Source organism: Chlorocebus sabaeus, chromosome 20 (genome assembly GCF_047675955.1).
Source record: "Chlorocebus sabaeus isolate Y175 chromosome 20, mChlSab1.0.hap1, whole genome shotgun sequence".
Taxonomy (NCBI): domain Eukaryota; kingdom Metazoa; phylum Chordata; class Mammalia; order Primates; family Cercopithecidae; genus Chlorocebus; species Chlorocebus sabaeus.
The window spans coordinates 28172281-28179675 of NC_132923.1; the positions used below are offsets into that span (position 1 = coordinate 28172281).

The 7395-nt window shown below is 38.5% G+C and overlaps 1 pseudogene; it reads right to left on the minus strand.

Annotated features, from left to right (window-relative positions):
• Positions 1 to 5974: 5974 nt before the first annotated feature.
• LOC103224326 (putative protein FAM10A4) lies at positions 5975 to 6886 on the minus strand (annotated as a pseudogene).
• Positions 6887 to 7395: the final 509 nt, after the last annotated feature.

A 7395-nucleotide genomic window follows, 5' to 3' on the forward strand; every position in this document is an offset into this window, starting at 1 on the left:
TTTTAGTGATAAAAGTGATGACCATAGAAACGTTAGAAAAATATGAATAAATGGCTTTTCATTATTGAACATCTGTCTGCTAGCACTTTTCTAAGAATATTACATACATTATCTCATTTAATCCTCACAGGACTTTAGAGGCAAAGTCTATTATTTTTCACAGAAGAGGAAATTGTTGACAAGTGAGGTTAAGTAACTTGCCCAAGGTCACCATAATACAATCACCCAAATGTTAACCTGGTATCATTTTAGTGTATGTATTTATTGCTTTTTATAAGATTATGTCCTTTATATTTATCAAGTTTGATCCTTTTTGCTGGGCATGTACTAGCGAATGAGGATGCAGTGGTAGCCTGGCCCTTGTGCCTGTCCTTGCAGAGCTGACAGTCCACTGTGTGTGTGCGTGTGTGTGTGTGTGTGCACTTGTGCTAACAGTGAACAGGCAGTTACAATGTGGCAAGGATCATGACAGAAATATATAGAAGAACAACAAAGAAAAGCATCTTATCGGGGTAGTGCTGAATTTTATTAAACTATATAAATGTGTCATTTGACCTATTTATGTAATGAATTATAGTAATAGATTTTCTCATGTTAAACATTCCTGAAATAAAACTAACTTGTTATGAACTGTTTTATACAGAACAATAAAGAGAATAATATAACCAAAAACCATACTTACCACTGGGTTTGTAATATTTAATATTTTACATATTTGACTCAGATTTTTAAAAACAAAATATTATAGGCAGCAAACATTTTCAATGTATTATTCTCTAAACCCATTTCCTCCATTCCTGCCAGAAGTAGCTACTCTTCTGAACTTATCATTCTCATATAGATTTTTATATTTGCGTACATTTTACTATAGATACACTCTTAAAATATAGGATATTGTTTCTTATGTCTTAAGCTTTTAAATGGTGACATACTGGATTTTTTATGACTATTTTCTAATCCTTCAATTTTTGGAGATTTATTTATGTCAATGCATATAGCTCTAGTTCAATCATTTTAACCACTGTATGGTTCCATTTAATAAATATAACTCAATTTACTTATGAATTCTGATGGTGGTTATTTAGGTTAAAAGTTTCTTTGTTGCCAATATAATATAATATAATACTGCAATGGATATTCTTGTGTACATCTCCTTGTGTATTACTTGTGGTGGAATTGTTTGGTCATAGGCTTTACAGACATTTACTTTTTTTTTTTTTTTTTTTATACTTTAAGTTCTAGGGTACATGTGCACAACGTGCAGGTTTGTTACATATGAATACATGTGCCATGTTGGTGTGCTGCACCCATTAACTCGTCATTTACATTAGGTATATCCCCTAATGCTATCCCTCCCCCCTCCCCCACCCCACGACAGGCCCCAGTGTGTGATGTTCCCCACCCTGTGTCCAAGTGTTCTCATTGTTCAGTTCCCACCTATGAGTGAGAACATGTGGTGTTTGGTTTTCTGTCCTTGCGATAGTTTGCTGAGAATGATGGTTTTCAGCTTCATCAATGTCCCTACAAAAGACATGAACTCATCCTTTTTGTGACTGTATAGTATTCCATGGTGTATATGTGCCACATTTTCTTAATCCAGTCTGTCATTGATGGACATTTGTGTTGGTTCCAAGTCTTTGCTATTATGAATAGTGCCACAATAAACATACGTGTGCATGTGTCTTTATGGCAGCATGATTTATAATCCTTTGGGTGTATACCCAGTAATGGGATGGCTGGGTCGAATGGTATTTCTAGTTCTAGATCCTTGAGGAATTGCCACACTGCCTTCCACAATGGTTGAACTAGTTTACAATCCCACCAACAGTGTAAAAGTGTTCCTATTTCTCCACATCCTCTCCAGCACCTGTTGTTTCCTGCCTTTTTAATGATTGCCATTCTAACTGGTGTGAGATGGTATCTCATTGTGGTTTTGATTTGCATTTCTCTGATGGCCAGTGATGATGAGCATTTTTTCATGTGTCTGTTGGCTGCATAAATGTACAGATATTTAACTTTAATTAAATATCCCAAATTGCTCTCCAAAGTAGTTGTACAACTTTATATTCCTACCAGAAATGTATTTCCATTCCAACACTTGGTACTCTAGTATTCTAATATTTTAATATTTTCCAGACCTATGGGTCAGAAATATTATCTCATTATATTTGATGTAACTAAATGTAATTAATTACATTCCTTATTACTAGTAAAACTAATTATCTCTTCATATATTTGCTGGCCATTTGGATATTCCTTTTCTGTGAATTACCTGTTCATTCCTTTTGTCAATTTTTCAGTGGGATTGGTTGTCTTTTTCTTAATGGCTTGTAGGTGTTCTTTCTAAATTCTGGATATTAATCCTATGTTAATATTATACAATATGAATATCTTTTCCCAGTTTGTTGCTTATTTAAAAAATTTTTTTTCGGTGTTTTTTTTTGTTGTGCAGACATTTTAAATTTTAATGTAGTTATATTTGTCTCTTTTTCTTTTATGGTTGTGCTTTTGACATATTGAGAAATTCTTCCTTACCCTGGGGTATGAAGATATTCATCAATATCTTATTTAAATTTTTTGATATTTCATATTGAGTTCTTTAATTCACCTGTAATTGATGTTTGTGTGTGGTGTGAAATAAGGATTCAGTTTCATTTTTTTCCTCTATAGTCAGTTGTCCTATCACCATGTATTGGTTAGTCCCATCCTTTTCCTACAGATTTGAAATGCTCACCTCTAGTCATATATTAAATTTTCATCTGTGTATGGATGTATTTCTGGTTTCCTTTTCCTGTTATATTAGTTGTTGTCTACTGTGTATCAATACCACATGTCTTAATTACTATCGCTGTATAATACCTCTTGATATCTGGACTTACATTCATCTCCAGTAGTGTCAATGCTATTTTTGACCCTTTCCTCTTCTATATGAATTTTAGAATCAGATTGTTTAGGTATATACATGTACATACACATGCACACACATATATATATATCATTTTTGGAATTTTGATGGCAATTTATTGAATTTATAGCTTAATATTGGGGAGAACTGACGTATTTATGATGTTTCATCCTCTATTTCTTGAACATTTTATGTGTCTTCATTTTTTAGATCTTTTCTTTTTTCAACAGAAAAGAGCAGAAATAACATTATTGGAAAATATCCATTGGATCTGGCATTTGGGAGATTTCTGGGGATCTCAGTGAAAGGGGTTTGAGTAGGGTGGTAAAGGGTTAAGTCAGGTTGCATAGGGCTGTTGAGTGAGTGAGGGTGAGGATATAAGGACTGTGGTTTAAGAGAAATGGTTAATGTGGGGATGTGGTTTAAGAGAAATTTAAATGAGAGGGGAAGACAAGTATTTTTAAATTTTATTTTTGTTATCATTTGGAGGATAGGAGAGATCTGAGCAGTAGCCATCAGAGAAGGACATGTTGGATCTGTTATAGAGACAGGAGATGACTGATTGGGGGAAAAGGGTTCCAACAGCTCAAGACAGAGAGTCCTTGAATAAAACTCAATATTTCAACCTCTGAGTGTAGAGCACAAGAGGTGGCGATGAAAAGTGGATTTATTTATTGACTAACAAATATTTATTGACTGTCTGTGATATGCCTGCCATTTATCTAGGTGCTAAGGATGCAGTAGTGAAGGAAATAGGCCAAAATCTTCGCGCTCATAGAGCTCACCATAAACAAGAGGAGAAAAACAATAAACTAAATAAATAATTAAGCTATGTTAGATGATGAAAAGTGCTAAGGGGAAATAAAGCAGAAGAGGGAGACTCGTGTGTGTGTGTGTGTGTGTGTGTGTGTGTGTGTGTTGGGGAAATGCAATTTAACTGTGATGAGTAGGGAAGTCTTGAAAGTGACATTTGAGTAGAGATATGAAGGAAGTAAGGGAGGGAGCTATGATGATCTTTGGGGGATGAGCTTTCCAGGCAAAGGAAATGGCAACAGCAAAGGGTGAAGTAGGCAGTGTCTCTGACAGGGTTAGGGCATTGAGAGGAGGCCAGTGTGTGCAGAATAGAGTGAATTAGGGAGAGCATGGTAGAAGATGAAATCTAGAGGTAATAGGAGGCCAGATCACATAAGGTTTGCAGGAAATTGTAAGAACTTTGGTTTTTACTCGGTTAAGTCATTGGGTGGTTTTAAACAGAGCTGTGACATGATCTAACTTAAGTTTTAACCATGTCATTCTGACTGGTGTACTGAGAATAGTTTGTCGGGGCAAGGGTGAAAACAGAGAGACCGGTTAAGACAGTGCTGCAATAATAACAGACAAGATTTTAGGACGACTTGCACCAGGAAGGAGGAGGGTGAGAAGTGAGTGGATGCTAGATAGAGTTTGAAATACTGACAAGATTTACTTCTGGATTATGTGTGGGGCGTAAAAGAAAGTGAATAGTTAAGGATACTGCCAAAGTTTTTGGTCTGAGCATCTAGGAGGCTGTAGCTGCCTTATGTATTGAAATGAGTAAGACTGTGAGAGGAGCAGATTTAAGATGGAGTAGATCTCAGAATCCTATTTTGTTCTCAAGTTTCAGATGCTAATCAGACCTCCAAGTAGAGATATCAAGTAGGTATCTTGAAATGAGTCTGGAGTTCAGATTTGGGAGTTACGGGCTTGTAGATGATGTTTGAAGCCATGAGAATGGCTGAGATGACCAGGGAAGGAGTATAGTATGCTGGGTCCTGGTATGCTCTAATGTTATGTGGCAGGGGAAATGAGGAGAAACCAGGGAAGGAGAATAAGAGGAAAGAACCAGAGAGAAAGGAAGACAACCAGGAGAATACTTTGTTCTGGAAGCCAAATAAAGAACACATTTGAGAGAGGAGACAGTTCTGTCTGTCAAATGCTGATAGACTAAGTTGAGGACAGAGAATGGACCACTGGATTTAGCGCCATGGAAGCCACTCGTGGAGTAGTGGTGGTGAGAGCCTGAGAGTGGGCTCAAGAGAGAATTACAAGAAGAAGGTGGACATGCAAGGGAAACAAGCCTTTAAGGGGTGTTGCTGCAAAGGCAAAGAGAGATAAAGGTGATAGTGGGGAAAGTGGGGTCAAGAAGTTTTTTGTTTTTGTTTCTTTAAAGATGAGATTGCTTGCACACTCATATTTCAGGGAGAAATAGGGAATGACATGGCCTGAAAGTGAGTATCAGGAATTCACTGGATGGCCTGAGGAGATGCATGAAGTTTAGCAATAGTTGCTGATGAAAGTGAGAAAGGGAGTTGACTGAGACAAGAACCTGGGAGGCAGACGTTGCGGTGAGCCGAGATCACACCACTGCACTCCAGCCTGGGAAACAGAGCAAGACTCCGTCTCAGAAAAAAAAAAAAAAAAAAAAAAAAAGAATTAACAAACCCTTTTAATTTGTTTTAAATATTTTTAAGTTTTAAAAAGTGTTTAAAGTTTGTAATTCCTAGTAGGAAAGCATTATCTCCATGAATACCCTAATGGCAAACCACTGTAAAATGCTTTAGTTGCATTTGGGGTAGATGGGTAGGGATTATCTTCAGAGCACCCCAGGTGTCTTGGTAAGGTCAGAGGTACACTGGTTTGCATTATTGCAGCATCCATTAGGTGATCTAGATTGCTTTTCCTTTAGCAAGGGCTTTATTTATCAGAAGGGCATTACGCTTGACCTCCAAATTTGGCTGACAATTTACAGATGAGATTCATAACCTTCGGGTTGCTCTGGCATTTTGATGTATTTTCTGGGTTCTGGGCCACATCCTGGAAGGCCACCATAATTTCTGAACACTGCATGGCTGTGAGAACCTCTGGTCACTAAGAATTTTGAGTCCAGGCATTCCTGCCATTCCAGATATGTCCCCACCCATTCCAAGCATTTCTCTGAGAAAATTACCAGGCATTCTCCCAGAAAGCCACTTGGAAAAGAGCCTTACTGAGCTCCGGATCATCTTCTGGCTTCTTTCTCCCTCTGGGCTCTCTCATGCTTTTCTCGAGAGCCTTCTTAACCCTTTCTATTCTTTCTTTGATCTCTTGGTCTTCACGTTTTCACTCATACTTTCTCCAATGTTCTATAATTTTCTAGGACCTAGGTTTGAACTTCTTTCAGCATTTTACTAGCATCTTCATCATAATCCAATTTCCAGGCAAGGGCAAGAGCATGGGCTGCTTCTTCCCAAAGACCCAGAAGTCTCTGTGTGTTTTCTCACCACTTGTAAGGCTGAAATGAATCAGGATTTATCTCAATGGCTCTGTCACGGTCTTGAATGGCAGCATTGGGCTTCTGTAATTTGATGAAGACACTGGCTCTCTTGGCACACAGAATGGCCTAGTGAGGATTCAGCTTAACGGCATCTGTGAATGAGCCAATGGCTTTTTGAAGTTCACCATCATTTACAGTTTCAGTGGCAACCACTTTCTTACCATTTGCTGATCCATCATCTCCTCTGTTTTCTCTGCATTTTCATCTCCCATTTCTTGAGGGGCATCAGTATCTTGTTCAGTCACACCTTCATTACCAATTTCTAGATCAGTTTTCTTACTTGACGGTTCATCTGTCTTTATGTTTTCTTTCTGCCTTCTTGCTGTTTTTCCTTCCTTGATATTTTCTTCTGATTTAACTTTCTGAATATCAGGTGGTACTTTACCCCACATGCTCTTCACCCATTTGCTCAGGAAGTGCATTTCCTTGGTGTGCAGAACACCCGGATCCTGCTTACACATTTTCATGAAGGCCCCAGGCTTGCTCACTTGGTGGGGGTCCGTGGTCAAGAGGTGGAGGGCGAAGCTTGGGGACTGTGGCCCAATTCCAGGCACAGGAGCTGGCTCAGCATGACCATGCAGAAGGGCTTTCTTCAAATTCTTAACTGCATTCAGGGATTTGAGAAATTCTTCAATGAGAATTCCTAACATTCTTTTTTTTTCCTTTTTACAAATGTTTATTTTACTTTAAGTTCTGGGATACAGGTGCAGAATGTGCAGGTTTGTTACATAGATATACATGTGCTATAGTGGTTTGCTGCACCTATCAACCTGGCATCTAGGTTTTAAGCCCTGCATGCATTAGGTATTTGTTCTAATGTTCTCCCTCCCCTTCTCCCGCACCCCCTGACAGGCCCCAGTGTGTGATGTTCCCCTCCCTGTGTCCATGTGTTCTCATTGTTCAATTCCCACTTATGAGTGAGAGCATGCGGTCTTTGGTTTTCCCTTCCTATGTTAGTTTGCTGAGAATGATGGTTTCCAGCTTCCTCCATGTCCCTGCAAAGGACATGAACTCATTCTTTTTTATGGCTGCATAGCAGAGAATTCCTAAAATTTTCAAAATTGACTTGAGCCAGAGACAGTGGCACTTGCCTGTGGATCCAGCTACTCAGAAGGTTGAGGCGGAAGCATAGCTTGAACTTGGAAGTTCAAGACTAGCC